The sequence below is a fragment of the Chlorocebus sabaeus genome, chromosome 25 (assembly GCF_047675955.1).
Source record: "Chlorocebus sabaeus isolate Y175 chromosome 25, mChlSab1.0.hap1, whole genome shotgun sequence".
In the NCBI taxonomy this organism is placed as follows: domain Eukaryota; kingdom Metazoa; phylum Chordata; class Mammalia; order Primates; family Cercopithecidae; genus Chlorocebus; species Chlorocebus sabaeus.
Genome location: NC_132928.1, coordinates 49,443,552 through 49,464,317, shown reverse-complemented (window position 1 = coordinate 49,464,317; position 20,766 = coordinate 49,443,552). Strand labels below are relative to the sequence as shown.

Genomic DNA, 20,766 nt, shown 5'->3' with positions numbered 1-20,766 from the left:
GTCCAAAAAGCTATCAATTTTTAAACAGTCTAATTCATTTTTTGATATACAAATATTCCTTATTTCTTGTCTGCTATATTCCATAGCCTTCTAAAACTTTAGTTTCTACTTATTCAACTGCTTTTACTAAGAACTTATGACAAATGTATTAGGCAACATATCAACAAATAAAATCCGAACAAGCTTTCTTTTTGCTCTTATAATTTTTTTTCTCTCAGGTTAATAGGACAAAATATCATTAGGAATCAAAAATATAATTGAATATTACCCTTTTCAGTAAAAACGTTATTCACAGCATTTATAGGCAAAGGGGAAAATTTTTCCTGAGTTTTTTTAACCCGCTTTAGGATGCTGCGAGAGCATTATCACTTGTTTAATATCATAACTTTGTATCCTTTATTTAACTTAATTCTTCTTACAAAGTCAGCTTTTATTTACTTATTAAAAAGAATAGAATGTTTCACGAATTTGCATGTCAGGGGCCATGCTAATCTTCTCTGTATTGTTCCGTTTTTCTAGTATAATAAAAAACATAAGTAAAAATTTTTAATTTAGTATAAAACATATAAATAATTTTTTAGTATAATAAATTTTATGTGTTGCCAAAGCAACCACTAAAGTTAGCTTTTTAAAATGGATTTAATTTTTCCATTAAAGATGGGCTTTGTTTGATTCATATGACCTTGTTTATTAGTGGGCCTTCCTCTTTAATATTGTTTTATCCTGAAATAAATCACTTCCTATTCTTGTTAGCTTCTCTTTCTATCCTGCAGAGTTTTATTAATGTTTCAAATCTTCTTCGGTTTTTCCTCTAAATGTCACTGTAAAACTGATTTTTTTTCCTCAAGTTATGAAATCTTTAAGCTATCAGAAAATCACATAAATATATATTTTTTTCTATTTGTATTCTCCTAATCCCCCCCGCTAACAACTGCATAATTTTGATGTAATCAACCAGGCTACACAATAATAGTACAACTAAAGGTGTTTCAATCCTCTCCAGTGTTTTTTTTTTTTTTTTTTTTGAGCAGGGTCTTGCTCTGTTGCTCAGGCTGGAGTATAGTGGTGCAATCATAGCTCACTGCAGCCTCAATCTCCTGGGCTCTAGCGATCTCCCTGCCTCAGCCTCCAAAGTAGCTGGGACTATAAAGGCAGGCCATTATGCCTGGCTAATTTTTTTTTTTACTTGTATTAATAGAAAAGATGAGGTCTTGCTATGTTGCTCAGGCTGGTCTCCAACTTCTAAGCTCAAGAGATTCTTCCACCTTGGCCACCCAAAGTGCTTGGATTACAGATGTGAGCCACCATGCCTAGCCGACTCCTAATTCTGATTTCTTCCCAGCATTTCACTCAATGTGAAGAGACCCTAGTTCAGGTATCTGAGAAATCAATCAATATTTTCTATTGTTGTTCCTGAAACACAAATCCCTGGTCAATTAAACATCAATAACCAAAATTAATACAAGGGTATCTTCACTGGTATTCCTTCCTATTCCCTTTCTTCCTAGTAACAGTACACTGTTACTAATCACTCTAAAAAATTCCTTATAGTGCTAATTTAAAACACCTCCACACTCACCCAAATTCCTTAATCTGAGTATTTATGGCTTCCACAGTCTGCCTGAGCTATTTCTGCCACCTATCCCTTTCCACACCTCAGCTTCATTCAAATATCACCTAGCCTTTACAGTACAAGACAGGCCGCAATTCATAACTGACGATGTCTCTAACTACTGTGCCCCCTAATAATCTCCCTTTTTTTCCCTCTTACCTCTCCCAGTGCACTTGCAGATGATCTCTCATTATGGGATCTGATTATAGTCTGACTCATAATTGTTCTTTAGTAATTTAAAGAGTTTTCTACTGTCTCAGTTAGATAGTAAACGACGTCAGCGCAGGAACCACAGTTTATACCTCTTGTGTCTCCTAGTGTCTTGTTGTATCCAGGTCATGGAGTAAGTATTTAATAAAATATTTGAGTTAAATTTAATAATTTCAGGGCTGTTTATATTGTTGATTTTATTATTATGGTAATCTATATGCAGAATTTCTAGTAATTACTCTTAACCATAATAAATAATCCTATGAAATATAATATAGATGAATTACGGATATCTATTTCCATAGAAAAGTGATAAAAATATACAGGTTTATTCTCAATCTAGACATCTTTATGTCATTCTATAGCTTATATTACTTTCCAGGTATCCCTTTAATCTGGGTGCTGTCAGTTACCTGCCACATATTACTTTTTTTTTTTTTAGATGGAGTCTCACTCTGTCGCCCAGGCTGGAGTACAGCGGCACAATCTCGGCTCACTGCAACCTCTGCCTCCCAAGTTCAAGCAAGTCTCCTGCCTCAGCCTCCCGAGTAGCTGGAACTACAGGTGCGTGCCATCACGCCTGGCTAACTTTTTGTATTTTTAGTAGAGATGGGATTTCACTGTGTTAGCCATGATGATCTCGATCTCCTGACCTCGTGATCTGCCCACCTCAGCCTCCCAAAGTGCTGGAATTACAAGCGTGAGCCATTGTGTCTGGCCCAATATTACTTTTTTTTTTTTTTTGGATAGGGCAATGAGATACTGCTTCACATCTCTATTAAGATGGCTAGTATCAAAAACACAGAAAATGATAAGTGTTGGCTAGGATTTGGGGAGAGTGGAACCTTCAAGTATGGCTAGTGAGAATGTAAAATGGTGTATCTCCTGTAAAAAGGGCTTGGCAATTCCTCAACAAATTAAATAGATAATTATCTTATGATCCAGCAATTCCACTTTCCAGAATTGAAAGCAGGGACGTGAACAGGTATTTTTATAACCATGTTCACAGTGGCATCACATACAATAACCAAAAGGTTGGAACAATATGAATATCCATCAGCAGATGAAAGCATAAACAAAATATGGTATATACACACATACATACAACTGAATATTATTCGGCCTCAAAAAGGAATGCAATTCTAACACATGCTACAACATGAGCCTTGAAGACATTATGCTAAATAAAATAAGCCAGACACAAAATGACAAATATACTACAATTCCACTTACATGAGGTACATGGAGTAGTCAAATTCACAGAGACAGAAAGTAGAATGATGGTGGCCAGGAAGTGGGGTGGGGATAATGGGCATTTATTGTTTAGTGAGCATAAATTTTCAGTTTGGGAGGATAAAAAAGTTCTGGAGATAGATGGTGGTAATGATTGCACAACAATGTGAATGGGTGAATAAATGAATGCTTTATTATTATTATTATTATTTTAGAGATGAGGTCTTGCTACGTTGTCCAGGCTGGCCTCAAACTCCTGGGCTCAAGTGATCCTCCTGCCTTAGGCTCCTGAGGATCAGGAGGTTTTCACCTTGTTGGCCAGGCTGGTCTCTTACTCCTGACCTAAGATGATCCACTCGCCTCGGCCTCCCAAAAGCTGGGATTACAGGTGTGAGCCTCCATACCCAGCCACATTTTTTATAGGTTTTGTTAGATTTGGGTTCAACATTCTTTGGAAGAATGCAAGTGTTACTCTGCTTTCTACTGAGAGGGGGTCTTAAAAAGCAGATGGCATTTGAGACAGTGTGGATGGAAGTATGTGAGAGACAATAAGGGTAAACATTACAGGTAAACAAACATGACCAAAGGCACCAATAGAGCAAGTGTGTGATATGTACAAGGGAAGAAACTACATTAACTAGATATAAGATTTTCAACACTGTTCACTGTACTTTATACACAGGGTACATCCCATTCAGCCCTGCTGAATCAGCATATCTAAGGATGAAGGCTCAGATACCTTTATTTTTACAAAGTTCCCAAGAAAATTCAATAACCAGGTCTGAAACTTACTGGCCTGGAGAATAGTGTACCTTTAAGTAGCTTGTTCTTGGTATGTCAAGCTCATTCCTACTTCAGGGACTTTTTATCACGACTTACAGCAACTTCTCTTCATTGAATTCTCAGCTTGTCATTTTCTCAGTAAAGTCTTACCTGATCACTCTTTAAAGTAACCGCCACTATTTTCTTTTCTTTTCTTTTTTTTTTCTTGAGACGGAGTCTCGCTCTCACCCAGGCTGGAGTGCAGTGGCACAATCTTGGCTCACTGCAAGCTCTGCCTCCCGGGTTCACACCATTCTCCTGTCTCAGCCTCCCGACTAGCTGGGACTACAGGCGCCTGCCACCATGACCGGCTAATTTTTTGTATTTTAGTAGAGACGGGGGTTTCACCGTGTTAGCCAGGATAGTCTCAACCTCCGGACCTCGTGATCTGCCTGCCTTTGCCTCTCAAAGTGCTGGGATTACAGGAGTGAGGCACCGTGCCTAGTCACCACCACTATTTTATTTCTTAGAACTTAACTGATATTATCTTGTTTGTTTTTGGCATACTTTCTTCATTAGAATGTATGCTCCAAAAGAACGCGAATCTTCTCTTGTTTACTATAATTCTAATGCCTAGAAGAGGTATGGGGTACATAAAAGGTAGACACTAAATATCCACAGAATGAATGGATAAATTTGGCTGACTTAGGAAATTCTTTTTGCAATATTCTTACATAATACAGACAGAAAATAATAAAATTATTATTTAAGCTTATCTTCATGGTTAGTAAGTACTTCTCAAGAATTTCTTTTCGTCATTTTAGATGTTTTACTCTGTGATAGCCCATGTCACCTTACTGGTTAACAGAAAAAATTTGGGCAGCATTTCATAGAAGACAACTGCAACTCTGAACATCTATCCAATCAGTTCAATAATAATTTCCAAATGTACTTAATGGCCTATTAAATCAGTAATTAGAAATCAAATTTTGCTAGGCTGCAAAAGATGTCAGAATTATGTATGCTCAAGATATTTTAAAATTAAAATTGTATTTAATTAGCATTCCTCAGAGAAAGATATTTTAAAATTAAAATTTTATTTAATTAGTGTGCCCATAATCTATATTAAAAATTTATTTGTACCCTGCTGACTTACAAAAATATATGCAGGGCAGGGTAAAAATACAAAAAGAGCTTGTGGTGGTTAAAAAAATTCAGTAACATAATACAGTTAATAACCAAAAAAAAAAAAAAAAAAGGCCCAGCAAAGAAAATGATTTAAGGTTTAAGGAACAGAAAAAATATCAAGAAAGCAAAAAAAACTTTTAATATAGATTGTTTTGTGGGTGTTTGAAAACATTTCCTCCCTTTCATCCACACTTTTGTGAGTTAAAGTTAATGGATTTCTATTGCATTCCTGTTGTCACTACTGCCAAATGCTTTCGTATGGATAAGGCAGATACCTGGTTATTTAAGGAGCAGGATAAATGGGCCAAGACAGCTTTCCCTATCCCCAATTCACCAGGGAACGTTTGAGAATTCCACCTGACATGAGGACAGCACTGTGCTCTTAAACAATCTGCAGTTTGATCCGATTGTTCCCCAGTGGGGGAGGTAGGCCACAGCTCACTCAAGAGTCATTGATTGGATTAACAGCCTAATTCCCAACAGATGAATAGAATACTGATGTCTTGTCAGCCCAGATCACAAAAGGAAAACACAATCTGCTTCTACAGCTCAGAGATTTAACCCTCTATTTACCCTGAAGCTACAATGTCAGTTTTGAGTACTGTAATTTATTCATAACTATTTGCCTATAAATATTATCAAATGTGGTTTCATCACCACCCACAAGCTTTCCATCCCCCTATATGGTATTTTTTTTTTTTTTAAACACTTGCTATGGACTAGGGGATATGGTAATTTTAAAAAACGTTTAAAAACACGGAAAGATTTTTACTTCTACTTTTACTATACACATTAGTCTTGCCGCCTAAATTCTTTCCCGGGTCTCCTAAAGAAATGTTAAATAAGCTGCTTTCTTTAGGGCCCTGATAAAGTAGGACTGCCAATGAAAGAAAAGTAACAAAACCCATGCATTCAAAGGTAAAACTATTTTGAGCTTTTTTTTCTAGTATAAGTGACTGATTTTAAGAAGAATGAATGACTGTATTAAGCGGAATAGATTCTCAATAAATGTCAGCTTTAGTTTATTCCCCTGCTGTACCGCTATCCTTCTGTAATTTAACAACTTTTGTGTACGACTGTACAACTAAGAACCAAATAACAAGGTCTTATTTCTGATATAGTTTTAAAAGAATAAGAACAAAACACGTCCTCCAAGTCACGTATGACTTGGATTAGAATTCTATAGTACGAATTAGAATTCTATAATAAAGACATACGCAGCACAGTCTCTGAATAGTAAAGCACACAAAGATGCAGTATTCTAGATGGCTTTAATAATATCTTATTTTGTATACCTTTCTGCATGCTATATACTGTCAATGTAACAATGACAAAAAAGATTTATGTCAATTGTGAGTAAAAACAATGATAGTGGTGGCTAATGCTGTTTACTGCACTAGGCAATTTTTACATGAGTTCTTTTATTAATCCCACCCAACCCCCTTATGAAATAGGTACTAAGTTATCTCATTTCACAAATGAAGAAACTTACGCTTAGTCAGGTTAAGTAACTTGTCCAAGGTCACATGATTTGTAAGTGGCAGAGGCAGAACTTAGAAGGTCTCTGGCTCCCAACGTTATGCTCTTAAATATGACTGGAATTTCAAGGGTTTCTCTGTATATCTTCATATGTATATGGAGGTTTTACAGTATTCTGATCTTAAGATTCATTCTTCTCTTTGAATATGTTACCATTCTTTTTGGAAAACATCTTTATGTGCATGTCTAGTACTGAATTTTCTTTTTCTTTAGGAGATTTCAGCAAGGATGTCATAATAGCTCACTAAAATTAGCCATGTCAAAACCAGAGATCAGTTTTTTTTTGCCCATGGCTTTGAAGTCATGCTCAACTTCTCTTTTATTTTTTATATTATCTTTCATCAAGTGAGGTTGATTGAATTCTCCTTCTGTACTATATATCTCTGGTTCCTTCTTTTTCTACACTAGTGAACTCTATCCAGGCCCTCACTTCCTAAACCACTAACTCCTACAAGAGCTTCCTTAATAATTTATCTAGTCTCCCGTCCCTTTTGCAAGCATTGTCTTATGCAAGCCACTACTCTGTTTAAAACTTTGATGCATATTCCAATTGTCTTCAAGTCATATAAGAATTTCTAACTACGGATTTCCCTAGCTTCGAACAGAATCTGTCATATTGCTATAATTTTTTTTTTTTTTTAAGACGGAGTCTTGCTCTGTTGCCCAGGCTAGGGTGCAGTAGCACGATCTCGGCTCACTATAACCTCTGCCTCCCGGGTTTCAAGCGATTCTCCTGTCTCAGCCTCCTGAGTAGCTGGGACTACAGGTGCACACCACCATGCCCGGCTAATTTTTTTTGTATTTTTAGTAAAGACGGGTTTCACCGTATTGGTCAGGCTGGTCTCGAACTCCTGACCTCAAGTGATCCATGTGCCTTGGCCTCCCAAAGTGCAGGGATTAGAAAGAGCCACTGCGCCCGACCTATTGTTATAATTTTTAAGACAGGGTCTTACTCTGTCACCCAGGCTGGAGTGCAGTGGCATGATCACGACTCACTGCAGCCTTGACCTCCCTGGACTCAGGTGATCCTGCCACCTCAGCCTTCCAAGTAGCTGAAACTACAGGTGTGTGCCACCATGCCCAGCTATTTTTTGTACTTTTTGTAGAGATGGGGTTTTACCATGTCACTCAGACTAGTCTTGAACACCTGGGCTCAAGCTATCCACCTGTCTCAGCCTCCCAAAGTGCTGAGATTACAGGTGTGAACCACTATGCCCGGCCTATTGTTATAATTTTTAAAATTAACATTGTATATACAGGAAGTTTAGATCAGTTCAAATATGATAATATATCATATAATGAAAACGGATTGTTGGCTGGGCATGCTGGTTTCCGCCTGTAATCCCAGCACTTTGGGAGGCTGCAGCAGGTGAATTGCTTGAGTTCGTAAGTTCAAGACCAACCTGGGCAGTATGGCGAAACCCCATCTCTACAAAAAAACAAAACCCAAAAAACAAAACATAAAAATCAGCCAGGTTGTGGTGGTGTGTACTTGTAGTTCCAGCCACTTGGGAGGCTCAGGTGAGAGGATGGCTTGAGCCTGGGCGGCGGAAGTTGCAGTGAGCCAAGATTAAGCCACTGCACTCCAGCCTGGGCAACAGAGTCAGACCTTGTCTCAAAAAAAAAAAAAAAAGGGAAAATAAGATTGTTTATATTAGGTATAATGATATTATAATCTAATTCCTTACGGTTACACTTCTATCATAACCATTACAGTAAAAGACATTTTTGAAAACTAACAATGACTAACAGGAAGAGAAGATTACATTATTTGGAAAGAGACAAGGAAAAAGCTCAACTAACACCAATTAAAAAAAATCATTTACAAGATATCAACAGCATAAAATATTTTTAACACTACTGAGCTTTCCACAGATCTTTCTTGATTCAGACATGCTGTTCTTTAAGAAAATTAAAACATTTATATATCATTTTACACAACACTTTATATATGCCAACTTATTTGAAACTAACATCCTGAAATAAGTAAGGTAGGTATTAGTAGCTATATTTTGTGGATAAGGAAAGTCAAGTTCAACAAGATTAAATCACCTGCCCCATTTGATAGCATGCCAAACAGCAGAGTTAGTGCTTAAATTTATGCTCCTTGATACAAATGGAATAAGTAAAGAAATGGCAAGTTTTGAGATACTAAAGTCTAATTCCCATTTCTAGAGCACAAGCAAAAAGTACTGTTCGATTTGGTTAATAAAACACAAGCTACTAATATTCTGGCTAGCCAAGATCCCTCTGCATCCCTGCCCCAAATATGCTGCCAACATTCATTCAGATAAGCATGAAGAAACACAACTAAGAGAAGAGAGGACAGCCTCAATAATCAAAACAGCAACTTTATACTAAGATTAAATGATCTAAAACAAGTGTTTTGAAGATACAAATATCACAAACACACCAGCATACATCAAGACAGGTCTCACTAGAGATTCCCTAGAAGCTGGAAGACTTTCAGGAAGATGATCCTCAAAGTCTTCCTCTTCTCAGTATATGAAAGAAGGAGCAACAGTGTGCATGAAGAAGCAGAACTGCCTCCCTACAGGTGAAAGACTTGGCAAGGCTTTCATGGTGCTAGAGACTTGATGCTCTTGCCAGCAGAGCTTATTTCATAAGCTCTTGTAATTCTTTGGTTGTTCCTATTGTGTTAACTCTTGAATTTGGGGTAAAATTTTATAGCCCTCAATAACATAAATTGGGCAGAGAGAAATCATTGTTCTGGATACCCTGGTCAGGGATAAAGTTGCCTAACAATGCTGGAAAGTATGGCAGCCATTAAAAAAAAAAAATTCCTTGAAGGGCATGTTGTTTTTAACAGAGAGGTTTTCACATTCTACATGTCTGCAACTTTAGACTTCTATCATGTAATACAAAAACAGCATTTTAGGGCTGAGCACGGTGGCTCACACCTGTAAACCCAGCACTTTGGGAGGCCAAGGTAGGGGGATCCTGAGGTCAGGAGTTCGAGATCAGCGTGACCAACATGGTGAAACCCCGTCTCTACTAAAAATACAAAAATTAGCTGGGCATGGTGGCGTGTGCCTGTAATCCCAGCTACTCAGGAGGCTGAGGCAAGAGAATTGCTTGAACCCAGGAGGTGGAGGTTGCGGTGAGCTGAGATCGCACCATTGCACTTCAGCCTGGGCAACAGAGCAAGACTCCATCTCAAAAAAACCAAAAAAAAGGAAAGAAATCCACAGCATTTTAGCAGATATTCTAAAATAAGTAATATTACTTTGGTTATCCTTAAAAAAAAAAAAAGTAACATTAGCAATATCATACAGAAACCAAAAACAACCAAAAACAAAAAACACCCCAAAATAAAACAATTTTAATAACAAAATCAAATCAACGATATACTCTTTGTGGTAAAAGAAATATATTTTGTCTCATTATGGAAACCAGGTTAAAGATGAGGGCTTGAACAGTTGTGTCCTGAAACTAGCAGACTGCAGGTTTTATAAATACATACAGAAATAATTAAAATATAAGGGGTTTAGAGGGATTAATCTCCTTTGAATAATCTCTGCCACAAAGCCTGTAAAGACACTGCTGGCACCAGGCCCATGTCAGACCAGCTGTCGGATATCAGAGCAGTGGAGAGATTAACTGCTACCACTTCTGCACTGACCTCCTCTATACAGTCTTCACTGCACTCCATCTTCAGTACTCACTGCACCAGAGGTAAACTTAAGCTTAATAATACCAGTACAATGTGGAAAATTATCATTTGACTTGATTTACCTATCCTTTGCTGAGGACAAAAAAAAAAAAAAAAACAAGAAAGGTGCTGGAAGGGAATCACAAAATACAGGGCTTCAAGGACTCTAGGGAAATGCAGAAGGGCTCCAGAAAAGTGCTGATTACCTGATTTCATTCATTTAACCCACGGCAATTTCAAAGTCACCTTTAATTATTTTCACACTGAGTTTTAAGTAATGCAGATAGTACCCTTAATCCCAAAGGAAGCACAAAGCGACTGATAACTCTTTTAAAATAACATTTATTTTACTTGAAAGCTAGTCACAAATTCAACATATATTTTTTAAAAGGAGACAGTGCCAATAAATAAAACAAAAATATTTATAATACGAGTGAGATGGATTTTTTTTGGCCTCCCCGTATCGCTATTGTACAATATTTCCAGGACTTTAGAAGGAAACCATTAAAAAAAATAGCTTTGAGGATGACATGAAATCAATGTATGTAAAACTCCCTGTAAAAATACAAAGTGTCATGCAAATATAAGATGCCTGTATTGTTTTATGAAAAGGATTTGTTAGGATGGAATTTACTTGGACTGATGGAAGAAAAGTGTTAAACAAAAGAAAATTATGAATTACTACCAAGTATTTAGACATTTTAGACATTTAGAAGACATACATGTACTCATCATCATATGTATTTTTCCACCAGAAGAAAATGAGACTGGTTGCTGGACTACCTTCTTTCAGTAGGGTCCATTCTAGGTTCCTAAGCCTCTTTTATTATTGTTTTGCTGTTATGATTTTTGGATAAGTCAACAAATCTCTCTCTCTTAGAATTTCTTCTTGTCAAATAATGGTGATTTTTTTTTTTTTTTTTGGTCTCCTATTTATTTCCAAAGTGCATTTTAAGAACAGATGAATAAATAGCATGTAACTCTTTAGACTCTAGAGGAGACCATTACACATCAATCCTAAGTATTTTTAGGTAAATTATTATGGACACAGAGAGTGAGATACTCTGGATAACACAATTATTTACTACGTAAAAATAATCAATTTTTTAAAAATCAGAATATCAAACATACTTTTTAATTTTTTATTGAATAACAGGGTACTTTGGGTTTTTACATAGTTAAAGGCAGAAGTTTTGATAAAAAGAACTTTTTTAATAGGATATAAACAACAGCTTTATTATGCAATTGGTTATAGAAAACACATTCAGTTTCTATTCTTTAAAAGAACACACAGGGACCCAAGTTTTCTCTTCTGCACCTTCTCTAAAATGAAAGTTCTATTTTCATGTGATTTCCCCCCTTCAGACTGGGTTTTAAAAACTGCCAATTAAGACAAATGTCCAAAAAATGCCCATCCACTCAAGACTGTATTGGTATCCATCAGCACATTTTTCACCCATTAGGATGCTCTCAGATGTTAATGACTTTCAGAACTAACTGATTTGATTCAAAATCTGAATCACTAATCCGAGGTATCTCTTTTCACACATCCCCTTGGCCAGTGGTTCTCCAACTGTGGGTCCCAGACCTGCAGTATCAGTTTCACCTGGGAACTTGTTAAAAACGGACATTTTCAGGCTCCACCAGAGACCTAACGAATCACAAACTCTGGGGTGGGGCCCAGCAATTTATTTTAACAAGCTTTATGTAATTCTAATGCAGTCTAACAATCGAGAACCACTGCCCTATGCTAGTAAATTCTCTGTAAAGGAGCACTATCTTTTGGAAAAATAGAAGTCAACCTTTGTGAAGTAATTAAATGTGACAAAAAATTTACTAAAATATTATTTAAAATAATATTATCTTATTCCTTAATTTTAAAATTTAAACATACTTGGCAGAATTTCCTTTCATCTTCAAGTGAAAGGCTACCCATCAAGGAGAGCATTATAGTCTGGTGTACTGTTTTTATAGTTCTATAACATAAACTGACATTTATTGGAGCTTCACATAAGGTTTTTCCATCAACGGATGTGTTGGAAGAGTAATAAGCAAGTATGCTGTGTTGGGCAAATACCTACACATCAGGACACTTTTCAAAGCCATCAGGCAAAGGGGGTCAGTTGAATTTTTTTTACTGCACAAGCTAATGCTTTAAGAGTGTCTTGATGGAATCAAGGAAATTGGATTGTCCCCCCATTTGCTGGGCTAAAACAAGCCTTTTTTATTTATCCCATTAGAGGAACACAAGAGAAACCTTTTAAATGTCACTAAAAATTTCCCTGCATTGCAAAGCCCAGTCAAAAGGGTTTTAATTTTCTCTGAGAACTCTTAAGTAATGCAGTATGTCAAGGTTTAATAAATTGTAGGTGGGACAGTTTTTGTTACAAGCAACTTTTTTTTTTTTTTATTTTTAAACAGGTGCTTAGATATGCTTAGGCTTCTTTATATTGAGAGGATGTCAGGGTGCTACCTCAAAGAGCAGAGAACGAGACCTCAGGCCAAATAACAAACAAATAATGGAATCTGTAAAATATCTGTAGAATCTGTAAACACATAATGGAATCGTAAAATATTTTAAACAAATTTTATAGACACTTTTTTAAAAGAAATGTTTTAAAATGTATTAAAAGTAATGATTAGTACACTTCTATAAGTGATGCTTCTGTGTTGAGCTTCTCGAACAATTTCTTAAGGGATTTGGCCTTGAAGAAAGCCAACTCCAAAGGAGAGCACAGAGATTAGGCATTCAACAGCCTTCCAATGGAGACGCTATCTAGCAAAAACAGATACTGTGTATTCCCAAGCCACGCAGATAAATGCCTAAAATGGGGTAAAATCCCACATTTTACAACTTTCAAGACACTACAGAAACATCAATTAATAAAACCAGGGTTATTTATATGTTATATGGATTACATACATCCTTAGAAACATAATAAAGAGGTAGTCTACACTTTCTTTGAACATATCTTTATTTTGTTGTATTTGTTGAACACTCTAGGTTTTATATTGTTGCTGTTGATTTCCCCCCACCCCCATTCAATAAAATATTAAAAGTACTGCCAACCACAAATTGTTATAGAGGGAACACCACAATAGGGAACTTTAAAAAAATGAGAATCTACTCCGAGATAGACACATGACTATCTATAAATGAAGGTGGTTCCTCTCCTGAATCATCACATTAATAGAAATATTTTTAATCATACTAAAGAGAGAAATGTACATTATCCATTCCCTAGCTCTCCACACCAAATAAAAAGAGAGGGAGAGAGAGAAAAGAGACTGTGCTAAAGGCAAAATACTTAGTGTTTTCAAATGGAATAATGAATAATTAAGTTATATCAACTATTCTTTTATTACGTGTATTTAAAAAGTACTTTTAGCTCACATCAGGGCCAGATGGTATGAGATTCAACAATGAGAGAGTTCTACAGGGAAATCCTCAGGCTGCTAGTGCCACTTTACTAACTGCTATGTTTTGAGTTCACCCTATGACCACAGCTGCTCCAAAGGGAGACCAAATGCCAGCTGACAAAAGGAGGTGAAACAGGATGGGAAAAAGAAACATGACCATTTTGTCATGTCACAATCAGCTATCTCTATACCTTAAATAAATATGCTTTAATAATTAGAATTCATATTCAAGTGCTAGTATCTTCTTTTATGGAAACCCTAGTTTTACTACTTAAGTTCCTAATGCATTCACTATTAATCATTCTATCCTTCATATATAGGGAGATGTAGTTTTTCTTTCTTAGCTGTTGGCAATGATAACTCAGAAGCTCCAGATAAAATTCTCAGTTGGTAGGCCTTAAGAGTTGAGAAGGTTCAAAGTCTTCACCAAATCTATCAACGCTGGTAAAAATACTACTAATTTAAAAAAGACAAACTAATAAGCAACCAAAGGGAAAAGAAGCTAAACATGGCAGTAAGGAATATATTTAGAAAAGAAATTACATAATGAATATTTAATCATTACAAAGATCCTGCCATTGGCTTAACTTCATCACTGTTGGCATAGAATCTATGCTAATCCCAAATCCCAACACTCAGGTGACTAGAAAAGTTGAGAAACCTTAATATTCTCTTTGCTGGGATGCAGGGATTCTTACTCTGAATTCTTGCATTCCTAGGATATCCATGGAAGGGCTCTGGCAAATGTATTAACTTATTAACATATTTTGCAAAAATTTAACATCTATGTCCTTTTTCTCTGGTGTTCATAGCTTTCCTCATATTCTTCCTAAAATGGTTAACGATCACTGCTGTGAGATAGCAGTACAGATTAAACAGGATTAGCCACAAATTGGTAATTGCTGAAACTAGATATTCTCTTTATTTTTGCACCTTGTAGAAGTTTTTGTAATTAAAAGGTTATTTTTTAAAGAATTGTGTGAAAAGAATTCATTATGTACAAAATAAATTATGATAGAGGACTGTGGAATTATCTAAGTGAACTAATGTAAATAATAATTCTATTTTTCCTTATATTATGAGGTACGTGAAAATGAAATAAGAGATTTGTAATTTATAAGTGTAGAAAACAAAAATATGGAAATTTTTCATGTCAAACCTTTCAGTGAGGCAAGTTACTTTACTTTCGAGTTCCTTATTTTGTTTTACAAAATATTAAAAGTTGATGCAAAAGCAGGAAAAAAGGAGAGAAAATGTAACTGGCAAAGCAAAGATTGCAAAGACAAAGTGGTGGTTTGGTCCTTGGGAGGGAGGAGTGAAAGGAATGAAGTGGTAAGTCTAATCAAATCACTTTAAAAAGCAGCAGCTTCTCAGAGTTAACCTTGCCAATCAGAGTAAGCAGGAGCAGGAGCAGGAGCAGGAGCAGGAGCAGGAGCGGGAGCGGGAGTATGCTTGTGCACATTAAACTTCACATGTGTCCTTGAACCTATGGTGCACTTCCTCCTCCCATAGCAGCCAGGGAAGGCTTCGTAATGCTCACCCTTAGAGAGAACCTTGAATTCCATTAGAAAGCTCCACAAGATGGAGAAACCCTCAAGTGGCAGCTTGAACCACACAGACAGCTCATACCCTTTACTGATATTAGAAGTGAGCTCATGGGATTAAGTCGGCAAGTACTAGAAAATTAAAAAGTATGAACACACTGACAAATGCCATAATACCAACAAGAATACAAGATGTGTCTAAGCCTTTTTTCCTGCTTTTTCTTTACCTTTTTAAAAAAAAGGGATGGCAAATATTTAAAACAAAGCTACCATAAAGACTGGGCACTAAGTCCACAATGAAACTCTATAACTTGTCTGGCTAATATTGAGCTCATATAATATCTACATCTATACAGTGATTTGCTATAAAACCATTCACTCATTGATGGTCTAGCACATTTTACAAATAAGCTACCCTTTAAGAGGAACAGTAAAGGCAGATACCTTGCCTTTGATGTCACATCTATTTAAAGTTATAGCTCTACCCTGTTCCTTACCAGTGATAAGACATCTTACATAATGTAAGGTTTTAGTGTTACATGTTTAAAAAGGGACACTGTGTAGTCCCAGCTACTCAGGAGGCTGAGGCAGGAGAATGGCGTAAACCCGGGAGGCGGAGCTTGCAGTGAGCTGAGATCCGGCCACTGCACTCCAGCCCGGGCGACAGAGCGAGACTCCGTCTCAGAAAAAAAAAAAAAAAAGGGACACTGATTCAATTCAGTAATGAGTCACTAGATTGGTGAAACTAATTTGGAGAAAACTTAGGAAGAAAATGACTACTGTCTTCAAATAACAGAATGGTTGTCACTTGGGAGATATGGCTTTTCTTCATAGTTTTAAGAGTCAGAACCAAAACCAGAATGAGTTATAGGTAGGCAGACATAGATTTAACAGGTAGGAGAAATTTCTAATAATTAGCGCTTTCTGAAACAGAATAGGCTATTTTGTGAAGTAAACAGAAATCTTCAGACAGGCTAGCTGGCTTAACCATCTTTTGGAAATTTAGCGGAGAGGAGTCCTGCATCACGTGGGAGTTGAACCAGATGATCTTTAAATTCTTTTCTACATTTTTTTTTTTTTTTTTTGAGATGGAGTCTCACTTTGTTGCCCTGGCTGGAGTGCAGTAGCACGATCTTGGCTCAATGCAACCTCTGCCACCTGGGTTCTAGTGATTCTCCTGCCTCAGCCTCCCAAGTAGCTGGGACTATAGGCATGTGCCACTGCAAGCTCTGCCTCCCGGGTTCACGCCATTCTGCCTCAGCCTCCCAAGTAGCTGGGACTATAGGCGTGTGCCACTGCAAGCTCTGCCTCCAGGGTTCATACCATTCTGCCTCAGCCTCCCAAGTAGCTGGGACTACAGATGCCTGCTACCACGCCCGGCTAATTTTTTGTATTTTTTGTAGAGATGGGGTTTCACCATGTTAGCCAGGATGGTCTCGATCTCCTGACCTCATGATCCGCCCGCTTCGGCCTCCCAAAGCGCTGGGATTACAGGTGTGAGCCACCGCGCCTGACCAATTCCTACTTTTAAGATTTTGCAATTATTATTTATTCAAGGTCACACAGTTAGTGGCAGAAGAGAAATTGGAACTCAGGTAACGTGACTCCAAACACAGTCTTTCCAAACACAAGGTTATAAACTCCTCAAAAGTCTTCAGGCAAAAATATAAAAGACTAAGGTCAACTGGGTCAGGGAAACTGAAGAGCTCAAAGCCTGTCAATAGAGGGCAGTAGGTACTCAGCTCTAGTTGACGGAAGAATGTGCCCATGATTGCCATATTTGCAGATTTTTCAAGAGAAGCCTAAAATCTGTACTTTTATATGAAATTGACAGTTAATTATAAATAAATTGTGGACTAACACTACAGGTGTCAAAAACAGATCTATGGGCTGCACATGACTTGTACTGTTTTGTGACCACGAGACTTTCCTCAAAAACTCCATTTCCAAACTACTGATTTTAAAAAATCCTTCTCTGGAGTCTTCAAATTTATCAACATCCTTTTTGAAATACAAAAATGTAAGCTTTATGTGTTATATTAATTACATCCCAATAATCACTACGTATATAACAGTACTCTGCCCTGGCCTTTATAGATTATATTCCTGTTACTATAATGGCAGCATTAAATTGGCTTTCTAAGAGCAACACTACATTGCCATCTCATTGTTTACCTACAGTCCACAATAGCCATCAAATTTTCTACTGAATCTATTTGTGCATAAACGATCTCTATACATGTATACATGTATATGCTCCATAAGTATATTTAAATATGCTCCGTATTCTGTAGTAATTATTTTATGGAAAAAATTACTTTTCTTTGAAGAGTTTTTTTCTTAATTATCTTTTTCCCATCTTTCAGGCATTAACCACTATATCAGTTTGATCAAAAGCAATAATGACCATTTCTAGAACTTAGTCTGTTTACTTAGTATAACTAAGCAAATTGCTTGGTCTCATTTGCAAGCATTTTGTTATTCTGTGTAATTCCTTCATCATTAATTGGTTCTTATAATGTTACATTTAAGAGAGCATTTACAGTTTAGCAACACTAGGCATACCAAAATATATTTTATATCATGTACACACTTATTTAAAAAATACATCTCAGAAACCATCAATGATCCACCAGTTCAACATTCAAACAAGTTAGTTCTTTTAAGGCAGATGATAAACTCATTTCCTGAATTCAATGAGGAAGAATTGCCTGACATTTTAAAAATTTAAAGAATTACAGAATTAATTCAATTCTGAGGGTACCATTAACATTAGACTACAAAATGTGATGATTCAGTTGTAAGGTAGCTTAGACATTTAGAAACCTTTATAGTGAAGAAGGTAGATTTTCCTGGGAATAAAAACTAATTCTTTTGTTTTCAAGCTTACAATAGTACAAAACGTCAACAATTTCTGGTTAATAGCAATACCAAGAGAGAATGTAGCCAGGGGACCATTAAGGAGGAGCAATTTACTATAGCAGGTCATAACACTTTGACAGTGTCCTATAATTCAGTTAGATGTAAAAATAAGATGACACTGGGTGTTCTCTGAACTCAAAGTAATTTGAACTTGATTCACACTGTACTGTGAGCCAGCTGTTCATTCTCAGATATAAACTTAGCAAAAGAAGTGACTATTCAATATAAAACTGACAGAAAAATAACTGATTAAAGAAAATAGTGAATAGGAATATGGGTTAAAAGTTACACTGAAAGGAAAAGCCTGATGAACGAAATGTCATCTACATATATGAATTTCATTATATATAATATAGAAGATATGAGGAACTTATTACTATATCCTCATAAAACGCATCCGATAGCTATGAATTCTAGAAGCACTGAGTCAGTATGATAAAGTACAACGGCAACATAATGCAGGAAAAAAAGAGTGGAATCTGCAGTTAAAATACCAGGGGGCTGTGAACCCTGGTTACGCCACTTACTAGCTTTGTGTCCTCAAGCAATTCACATAACCTCTCTGAGCTTTAGTTTCCTCAACTGTAAAATGAGGATAACACCACACACATTCCTGTAAGGATACAATGAGCTAATACAGAAAAACATACTTTGCGGAATGGAAAAACGATCAAAATGTTTGATCTGTAAATAATGGTTTAATCATCTTCTTCACAATTTTCAGACTTCCTTTGCATTGGCATTTGTCTTTTTGTTAACCCAGAAACTCTGCCTATGTTTTTGCAGATGTAGAGATTTCTTTGCATAAGGGAATGAATAAATTTGTTTCATTAGTCAACAAATACTTACAAAATGACTCCAAGTTCCAGGACTTAAATAATACTAAAGTCTTGGTACAGTAGTCCCCTTTTATCCGAGGGGGATACATTTCTTTCCTTTTTTTTTTTAACTTTTATTTTAGAATTGGGGGTACATGTGAAGGTTTGTTACACAGGTAAACTCATGTCACAGGGGTTATACAAATTATTTCATCAGGTATTAAGCCCAGTACTCAACAGTTATCTTTTCTTCTCCTCTCCTTCCTCCCACCCTTCACCCTCCACCCTCAAGCAGACCCCAGTCAGTGTCTATTGTTCCCTTCCTTGTGTTCATGAATTCTTATTATGTAGCTCCCACTTACAAATGAGAATGTGTAGTATTTGGTTTTCTGTTCCTGCATTAGTTTGCTATGGATAATAGCCTCCAGCTTCATCCACGTTCTTGCAAAATACAGGAGCTTGTTCTTTTTTATGGCTGCATAACATTCTGTGATGTATATGTACCACATTTTCTTTAGTCTGTCACTGATGGGCATTTAGGTTGATTCCACGTCTTTGCTATTGTGAATAGTGCTGCAATGAACATTCGCATGCATGTGTCTTTGTGGTAGAATGATTTATGAACCTCTTGGTACATACCCATTAACAGGATTGCTGGGTTGAATGGTAGTTCTGCTTTTGGCTCTTTGAAGAATCGCCATACTGCTTTCCATAACAGCTGAACTAATTTACACTCCCACCAACAGTGAATAGGTGTTCCCGTTTCTCCACAACCTTGCCAGCATCAGTTATTTTTGGACTTTTTAGTAACAGTTATTCTGACTTGTGTGAGATGGTGTCTCGTGGGTTTGATTTGTGTTTCTCTAATGATCAGTGATAATGATCTCTAATGATCAGTGATATTGACTTTTTTCATATGCTTGTTGGCTTCATGTATGTCTTCTTTTGAAAAGTGTCTGTCCCTGTTTTTTGTCCACTTTTTAATGGGGTTGTTTTTCTCTTGTAAATTTAAGTTCGTTACAGATGCTGGGTATTAGACCTTTGTTAGATAAATAGTTTGCAAATATATTCTCCCATTCTATAGGTTGTCTATTAATTGATAGTTTCTTTTGCTGTGCAGAGGCTCTTAAGTTAATTAGATCCTATTTGTGAATTTTTGCTTTTGTTGTAATTGCTTTTGATGTCTTTGTCAGGAAATCTTTGCCAGTTTCTATGTCCAGGATGGTATTGCCTAGGTTGTCTTCCAGGGTTATAATAGTTTTGGGTTTTACATTTATTTAAGTCTTTAATCTATCTTGAGTTAATTTTTGTATATGGTGTAAGGAAGGGGTCCAACTTCAATCTTCTGCATATGGCTAGCCAGTTATCCCAGCACCATTTACTGAATAGGGAGTCTTTTCAGGGGGATGCATTTCAAGATTCCCAGTGAATGCCTGAATGGTGGCTAGTACCAAATCCCATATATACTATTTTTTCACATATATATATATATGAGTTTAAATTATAATTAGGCACAGTAAGAGATTAGCAACAATCACTAATAAAATAGTTTATAATCCTTTATAGGGAACTCATTTTTAAAACAAATCTTATTCAGAAGTCTAATCTAAAAATAAGTAAAGGTTCAAGGAAGAACGTTTAAAGGAAGAAAACCTTTAGGCATCTCTGAAGGAATTCACAGAACGGTTTGAAACTACCACGGTGGTAGGCAGTCCTCCCCCAACATTTGTGCGGGCCTGGGGCAAGAGTATAAATGGAACAGCCTATGTAGGGCTCCAACCCACATCACAAAGGTCGTTCCAAATGTGAGTATAGACATTTCAGTTTACCTGTCCAAATGCAATA

At 36.5% G+C, this 20,766-nt stretch overlaps 1 protein-coding gene and 1 pseudogene across 1 annotated transcript in view; both read right to left on the bottom strand.

Moving 5' to 3' along the window:
- The window catches only part of ACBD6 (acyl-CoA binding domain containing 6), a 205,527-nt gene that overhangs the window by 52,554 nt on the left and 132,207 nt on the right, over window positions 1-20,766 (bottom strand). The window lies entirely within an intron of this gene.
- Window positions 445-538, bottom strand: LOC119619827 (U6 spliceosomal RNA; annotated as a pseudogene).